Genomic DNA, 7,914 nt, shown 5'->3' with positions numbered 1-7,914 from the left:
TATAAAACTATAAGGGGATCCAGCCTCAATAATTCATATATCCCCGAAGACCTTTTGGTGAGTAACTTAAATTAATTTTATTTATCTAATTTATACAATCTCAATCAAGCTGTCATCAATCTCTACAAGTGAACACTCTGCCGCGCGTAATCACTTTTGGACTATCATTCTAAATTATTTTAAATTATTTTAATAATTAAATATTTAATAATTCAACGACTGAACAGATTCTGATACAATTACCCCAGTCTGCCGTTTGGAAATTTAATTCAATTTAATTCAATTTTAATATTACTTAATCACGATTTAATTTAATTTAATTCAATTTAATTTGCGACTTTGATACTTTAATTCTAATTTAATACTGTCACGTCCCGGAAGAGTGACCTTCCTAGCCTATGCGTACCTAGGTCGCACAGATTAGGGGTGCTCTCTCTGCTTTTGAGGCTACCTGCTGGGCCGGCAATACCTCGGGATGTCGAGAGCTAGGATCGGTGTGGGGAGGGTCGAGTGCGTACGCGAAAGAAACAGAAATGGTCTCTTTATCAAAACAACTCTACTTTATTACTATACTAGGTGTCTACAACCACTAGACTACCATGTAAAAAGGGGGGTTACAATCATGGGTCGCTGGGCTGGACTGGGCGCAATTCTAAGGATCGTAGATATTCCTCGAATTCGTCTTGGTTTACACTAGGGAGAGCTTCAGATGGTATTGTATTAAAAGTTTGCACTGCTTCTATCATTCGAGCGAGACTCTCGTCGACCGTGTCTCGGAGGGCCTCCTCGATATCGGTTGCTGTACTGCTAGATCGAGAGGGGGAAGGGGGAGGGTTAGATGTCGAAGCAACCGGTGCTGGTGGTTGAGGGGGATAGCTTATAGCTTGCGGGGGTACGCGTCGCGAGGTGCGTCGAGGGACAATATTACGAGGGGCGGTATTGACGATTTCTACATCAAAACACGAAAAAGTCGATAGGTCGATCGCGTGCTGAATTTGTCGCGAGTGATTCGGTAGATGGAATAATTGAGGGGCGCGCCTATCGATAGAGTGCAAAAGTCGGAGAATCCTGGCCCTTGACTCGATATACCGTTCCAATTGTCGGATGTTCTGCCTGCGAGCTTGTCTCTGTAGTGATCTATTCATCTACAGAATCCGAAGGAAGGGGAAATGATTCAATGCATCTTAGGAAATACCAGAAAATGAATTAATATGATGCGCACATGATCTTACCTTTGTGGTGAAGATGAGTCGTTAACGTGTCACGATTGGAAGAGAAATTAGATGAGGTGTCTAGGGGAGAGAGAAGTGGGGAGAAATTAATATAATAAAACCAAAAATATAAGGGAGAGGGATCGTCAGCTCGGAAGTTCCAAGAATTCGCTTTCTAAATCTTTAAAAGTTCAACATAAGTTTCTTAAATTATTCAATCTCAAATAAACACTGCCAAAGTAAGGATGGAGAAGGGAGAAGTCTCTCTAATTTATTCTACTGAACGCTTCCAGCTCACAGCGTATTAGCATATGGCGGATACGTTAGACCTATCATTCCACAGATCAATACAAATCCTTTCGGATTGCAACGGAAAGCGTTTCTGCATAGCCCTTCATCGCCTCCAGCAGTCAGCTTTTAGCTAGTCGCGGCTACGGCTCTTTGGCGTCTGCAGTGGTTATCTCTTTTACGCCTCTGTGGTCGCGGAGCTAAACCTTACTCTTATCGCTAAGATTATTACTGGGGGTTGGCGAGTGTCTTATTCTCCGTCTTATTTCACCAATTCAAGAGGGGGGGTAGGATGTTAGTTATCTTGAAGTAGAAAGGAAATACTATGCCAGACTACGCTTCCTGCGTGCAGCACGTTGGCTTGCAGCGGATGCGTCTTTGCTGGATCTCCACAGTTATCGCACGCAGAACTGTGGACGACACTTAACAAGCGTAGCGGGTGCTAGTCTCAATTAAGGACGCAGCCACGTACTGTGATAGTCTTGCACACTGCCAAGCAGCAATATGCTCGAAAATCACCTTTAAGCCTAATATCAGAGAGAGAGGGGGGTGAAGGGGGGAAACAAGTTGGTGAAATAATACGATGTTATCATCAATAATATCCAAATGTATCTGCTGCTGACGTATTTTACACGAGGGGATTCTTTTACTCTATTATTTCTTATTTAATTCAAATAGGGGTTGAACAGGGGTGAAAACAAAATGATCGGATTAATAAAGGACTGTTGAGTAGGATTCAAGCGAGCTTTCAATGATTATTCAATATTTTCGCCGAGTTTCGCAATTTCAATAAGTCTGCCAATCGCGGGGCAAGCATAGAAGTAGATACGTCACTAAGGTAAACGATTGACCAATCATAGGACAGGTATAAGGGATCTTCACAGTGTGACAATAAAATTCTAGTTTTTCCACAAAATATTATCAAATATACAAAAGACAGTAGGGTATGCGAAAAGCTCATCAGCTTTATACACAGATCTATCAAAATCACGGTGTTCAAACGCTTAAATAAAATAGGCCAATTACGTGCAAATAAAATCGACCAATCACATGCTTTTAGACATATGGGGCTTTAGGTTCTAGTAGTATCCCTAGCGATCTAAATAATTATTAAGTAGTTTGACAAATTACAATACGATGGTTCGATTCAAGCTCTAAGATTGCCAAATACACATAAATTATAAAATATAGTCAAATTAGGTTTGTTCACAATAGTTAAAAATAATTTAAAGTACTTCAAAATAGTTTGACTAAGCGCGGATCTCAGCTGTCACTTACATGCACATAGCAACTGCCACAGGTGGTTCAACAATTAAAATTCAATAAATTCAAAAGACAATAAATGCACATACATAACAGATAAGTCGATACATGGTTCGATTGCAAAAACATTCAAAATTAAATCAAATAGTCACAGAGTATAAATTCGACAAAGTAAAAATTAATTACAATTGCCAAATTGTTAAATGCTCCTTTTTCCTTGCAAATCTTATTCTGAGTGGTATTTTACAATTAGTTAAGTGGATATTTAATGGATAGTAAAGTCGTAGCAGTTTTAGTAATAATTAATAAGTAAGTTACACTTGAACAAATTGAGAGATGATTTGAGCTGTCACTTCATACAAGAGTTAAGGAGTTCGAGTGATAGATTCGAACTGTCACGTAATTAATTTTATAAATTCTTTAATTAGTTAATTAAATGGAGCTATTTATTTCTGATTGTTCTTTTAGTTATTTAATGGTCTTGACTGGCTCGTGATATTTCTTTTGGCTTCAAATTCTCGTTCCTTTAATATTATTAATTTTTCCTTTGTCTTACATATATATAGATATATAGATATATTCACAATTCACAGTTCACAATTCACAAATTATTATTTTAACAGATTGAAATTGCTGGTACTTACGGGCGACTCCGAAACACGCAAGGGCCACAATTTCGAGATATAATTATTCTTTCTTTTCCTCGTCCTTTCCAAAATTCGCAAGAATACAGAATGATCGTGCTTCGTTTTCCCCAAAAGTGCGACAAGGGTTCGTTCACTTTACAATTATTCTTTCACGATGAAGCACGTACGAGAGACTGTATTATAATGATTAATCTTATGCCGCAGTAATTAATTGTTTCAAAACTTCGGCCGGAGTGCGCGCGATGGAATGAGGGGCGCCTTATATATTATGCAACGGGGGGACGGGGTAGTATTCGAGTATCATCCCAAAGGAATGCAGATGATCTAATTTTTATCGCACATCGACAATTGCATAATCGGTTACCATGCAGCGATTTTATTCTTGAAGCCTTATGACAAAAGATATTATTTTATTTAAATTAATTAATTCTTTTATTCCTTTTGAATCTCGAGTAATATTTGTCTATAGCAATTTTGATAATAATGATTTGATTAATTTTAATTATTCTGGCTTCAAGATTAAATTGCATTATTCTTATATTAATTAATTATGTATTAATAAATTAATTTTCGTTTACAATTTAACCATGTAGGATCTTGCAAAGATTCTAGTGAGAGGTTTCAAGCGGTGTTAAAATTTTAATGTTGCAAATTTAATTATTATATGATTTTATGCATTAGTTATATTATATAAGTTAATAAGATTTTTATTCATTAATTGTTAATTAACGTTTGCAATTAATGCAACGTGTTCAAGTCTTATTATAATCATTTGTTTAAATGATATAAATAATTTCGCGCTACCTGGACCTTTGCAAGATGCTGAAATAAATATATAAAATATGTTATTACGTAATCGTCTGCTATTATATAATAATCCTATGTGCATTGTTCGTAACGTTGCAAGAGCTTTTAGTTGTCATTATTAAATTTTATTATTAATAGTTATTATTGAGAGTAGCAATAAAAATGATTGTTAACTAATTTTATGTATTAACTATATTTATTTAAATAGTAATTCAGTTAAATTAATTTGTTAATTAATATTCAATGTTCTTTAAATCATTATACGATCTCGAGATGGGATTACAGCTCTGAATATTTAATTGTTAAATTGTCGGAAGTGTTATAATAATTTTAATTGTTTAAAGCTTGTACAACATTACAGTAATTTAATTCGTTATTTAGTAATTTTATCGCTTATAGTCGTATGGAACTCGCATAATAAATTTTTATTATTGTCTCTGCTATTTAAGTGTTCGTTCCATGAGGCGTAATTGTTTATTAGCCATAAACAAATAGTTAATTTACGTCTGGTCTAGTGAAACTTTGACATAATAAACTTTAGAATAGTTATTTTAATTTGGCATAATAAAATTGTTAAAATTAATTTATTTAATAGCAATTTTCTATTTGTTAATTAACATTTTACTCGTATGTTCTCAAGTAGAACCCTTAAATAGCTATATCTCGCGAATTAGGTATCGGAGGAGAGGCGGAACAATACCAGTACCATCGGGGAGACTTAGATTTTCATTTTTTGGGGGGTGGTTTTCCAATTTTGGATTCTTTATAACTCGAGAACGGTTTGAGCTATCGAGTTCTGGTTTGCGCCGAAAATTTTTGTTTTCAAGAGCGCTCCTAATGGCTATTTTGGATTTTTGAAAATTTTGAAATTTAAATTTTGAGTTTCAAGGCCAAAACAAAAATAGTATGGTTAAATACTACACGACGTACTGACACTGTATATAGCGTTTTTATAATTTTAGGATTTTTGGTGTGCGAGATATAGAGGTTACAAAATTTTTGGATTAAGTATAGAATATTCATAACTTAGTTTTTCTTATAGGTAACATTGATCTAAGTGTGGCTATCAAATTTGCAGAGAGCGGTGACGTCATTCACGGTATCAAGGTAAGTACACGGTAAGTATATGTATTAGTAAAATTAAGAGACTCTGCTAAGGTAGAATAAAACTGATCGCTAGTTAGCTTTAATGCACTAGATCCTTATGGCGGGTATGCAATTACGAGTATAACTCCGAAATAAGTATCTAGGGTTTTAGGTTTGTTCGGTTTGACTATACCGGGTTGGTTCGACGTTACTCTAGTAATCTGTACTTTCTGTCAATGATTCAAACAGACCTTAATTCTTATTCCTGTGGTTACGAACGAGCTTTAACTTTTATTTAAGAATGATATAGAGTTGTCTTTAAGAATAAAAAATAATTAATAGGTAAATATATAAAAATTAAAAGTGAAAGTAAAAATATTGAAAATGGGTAAATAAAAAAGAAGAGGGGGTGGAAAAACGACGGGACGTCACAGTACAATAACTGTTTTGTGTCTTGTGTCTTAATGGCAATATTTTTGTTTCTTTTTGTCGTCTTCGATATTGCCATTAAGACACAAGACAGTTATTGTGCTTTGATTCGAGACAAGGCTTAAACCATAAAACATGCTTAAAATTGTAAATCAGCCATTCTGCTAAGGCCTTAATAATGTGAACTTGACTTTGAACAACGTTGACTGAAGATCACATCAAAGTCAAATCCATTTTTTCCTCATAATATCCTACCTACAACTTTCATCTAAAATATTTTTCGTATTTAAAGCCGTTTCCGAGATAAGTCAATAGAGACACTGTTTAAAAATAAAAATTTTAATATTTTTCCAGTTTATTTCAATTATGACAATGTTTAGATAGAAGCAAACAAAACTTGAGATTGAGAACACAGTACTTATATAAATACGTATAGATACTCATATAAATAAAGAATAACATAACCGTGTTTCACTCTTATTAATGCCTATTTGCTAATTTTGTAAAATTCCGAGAGTCTCCTTTGAAAATAATTACACATTTATTTTGATACTTACTAAAATATTATTCTCAATGTTTTCTTCTCACCTTTGATTTAATGATAATCAAATTAAAATGACAATTTGTATCAATAACTTGAAGCATTGAAGACAAACCACAGCCATCAATCCATTAACTATAAAGACACCATCCAAACGGGGATAAAATTTCTAAAGCTGCATTTGCAAACATTACCCGAGTGCCCTCCCACTATCTACACCCGAGTGTCAAAAGGCATGGTAGTGCCTCGCGCCAATTATTATACCCACATTATTCAAAAGTTTGTGCCCAGGCCCTTATACGAAGCTGAAGCTGGCAGCCAGACTTAGCAGCCAGAGCGCGGCAGCCAGGGCCGAATATGGTCCTGGGCCCCCGGGATTAAAAAATAATAAAATAAATTAAAAAAGTCTTGCAAACAAATAATACATTTAAAGTAAGGTAAAATAATAAAAATACAAAAAATTAATAATAATAATAACAATAAAATAACTTAAATAATTTACTAGAGTGACGGAATTAAATCTAAAAAGGAACAAAGCTAAACGCATATCAGTAGACACTTGAAAAAAATCATGAATACTTGGGAAAGGGTGTACAAAACGATGGTACCATTATTTATCCGGGGACGGCTCTTATTGTTTATTTAAAAAATTATAAACTTTTAGAAATAAACTAGCAGCCAGACCGTACGCATATCGGTAGACACTTGAAAAAAATCATGAATACTTGCGGAAGGGTGTACGAAACGATGGTACCATTATTTATCCGGGGACGGCTCTTATTGTTTATTTAAAAAATTATAAACTTTTAGAAATAAACTAGCAGCCAGACCGTACGCATATCGCTAGTGTTACGGACAAAAATTTCAAAAACCGATTCGTAACGTTCCGTTGAAGACTACTCGATACGGGGGCAGCTTTCGTTCTTTTGTCTAACGGGGCTCTCAATTTATTTGTTTTAGGGCGACCGCAGCACGTCTGCTTATTTCCCAGGGATACGCCGAGAGCCGGAAGGATCGTTTATCGCGTTTGAGAGAGAAATAAATGGGATGCGAGACAGGTTAAATAAACGTATTTATTATTTATCAATCAGTATTAATCTTCATTTATTGAATACATAACCAATATATATATTTTGTGATTATTGGAATGATAGAAATTATGTTAAAGAATGTATATAAATAATAAGATAAAATAAAATAAAATAAAGAGTGCGTTGATTACTCAAAATAGTATGTGATAGATCCAAATTATGCATATGAAACAATTAAATAAAGTAATGAATATAAGTATGTTATTAAGTTATTTATAATCAACTAAAATATGAATTCATTTAACGTTTAGTCATTTAATAAAAACAAATCGATTTATGAAATCTAATTGATTTAACTCTGACTTGAATGATTTTACAACCTGGATAAAAATTATTTACTTTATTGATTGGATAAACTTGTGATGAATATTTCTTGTGTTATTAAGTAGGCTGCCAGTTCAGCCGAATTCTTGACGTCTGAAGAATGGTTAATTGTGTTAGTGTTTAAGCGTCTTACCTTGTTTTTGTGAAGTACTATGGAAATAAGAGGGAATTGAGAGGTATTGCCTCGTGATTATAATTGTTTGTCCTAGATTAATTAATTGTATTAG

At 34.2% G+C, this 7,914-nt stretch overlaps 1 long non-coding RNA gene across 1 annotated transcript; it reads right to left on the bottom strand.

Annotated features, from left to right (window-relative positions):
• Positions 1-517: 517 nt before the first annotated feature.
• Positions 518-3,493, bottom strand: LOC118645066. The gene is made up of 3 exons (XR_004962822.1): positions 3,407-3,493; positions 1,233-1,292; positions 518-1,145 (listed from the first exon to the last, which is right to left on the bottom strand). It is a non-coding gene; the product is annotated as an uncharacterized LOC118645066 (long non-coding RNA).
• Between the last annotated feature and the right edge of the window lie 4,421 nt (positions 3,494-7,914).

The sequence above is a fragment of the Monomorium pharaonis genome, chromosome 1 (assembly GCF_013373865.1).
Source record: "Monomorium pharaonis isolate MP-MQ-018 chromosome 1, ASM1337386v2, whole genome shotgun sequence".
In the NCBI taxonomy this organism is placed as follows: Eukaryota; Metazoa; Arthropoda; class Insecta; order Hymenoptera; family Formicidae; genus Monomorium; species Monomorium pharaonis.
Note: the sequence above shows the minus strand (reverse complement) of the source record. Positions and strands in the feature narration are given on the sequence as shown.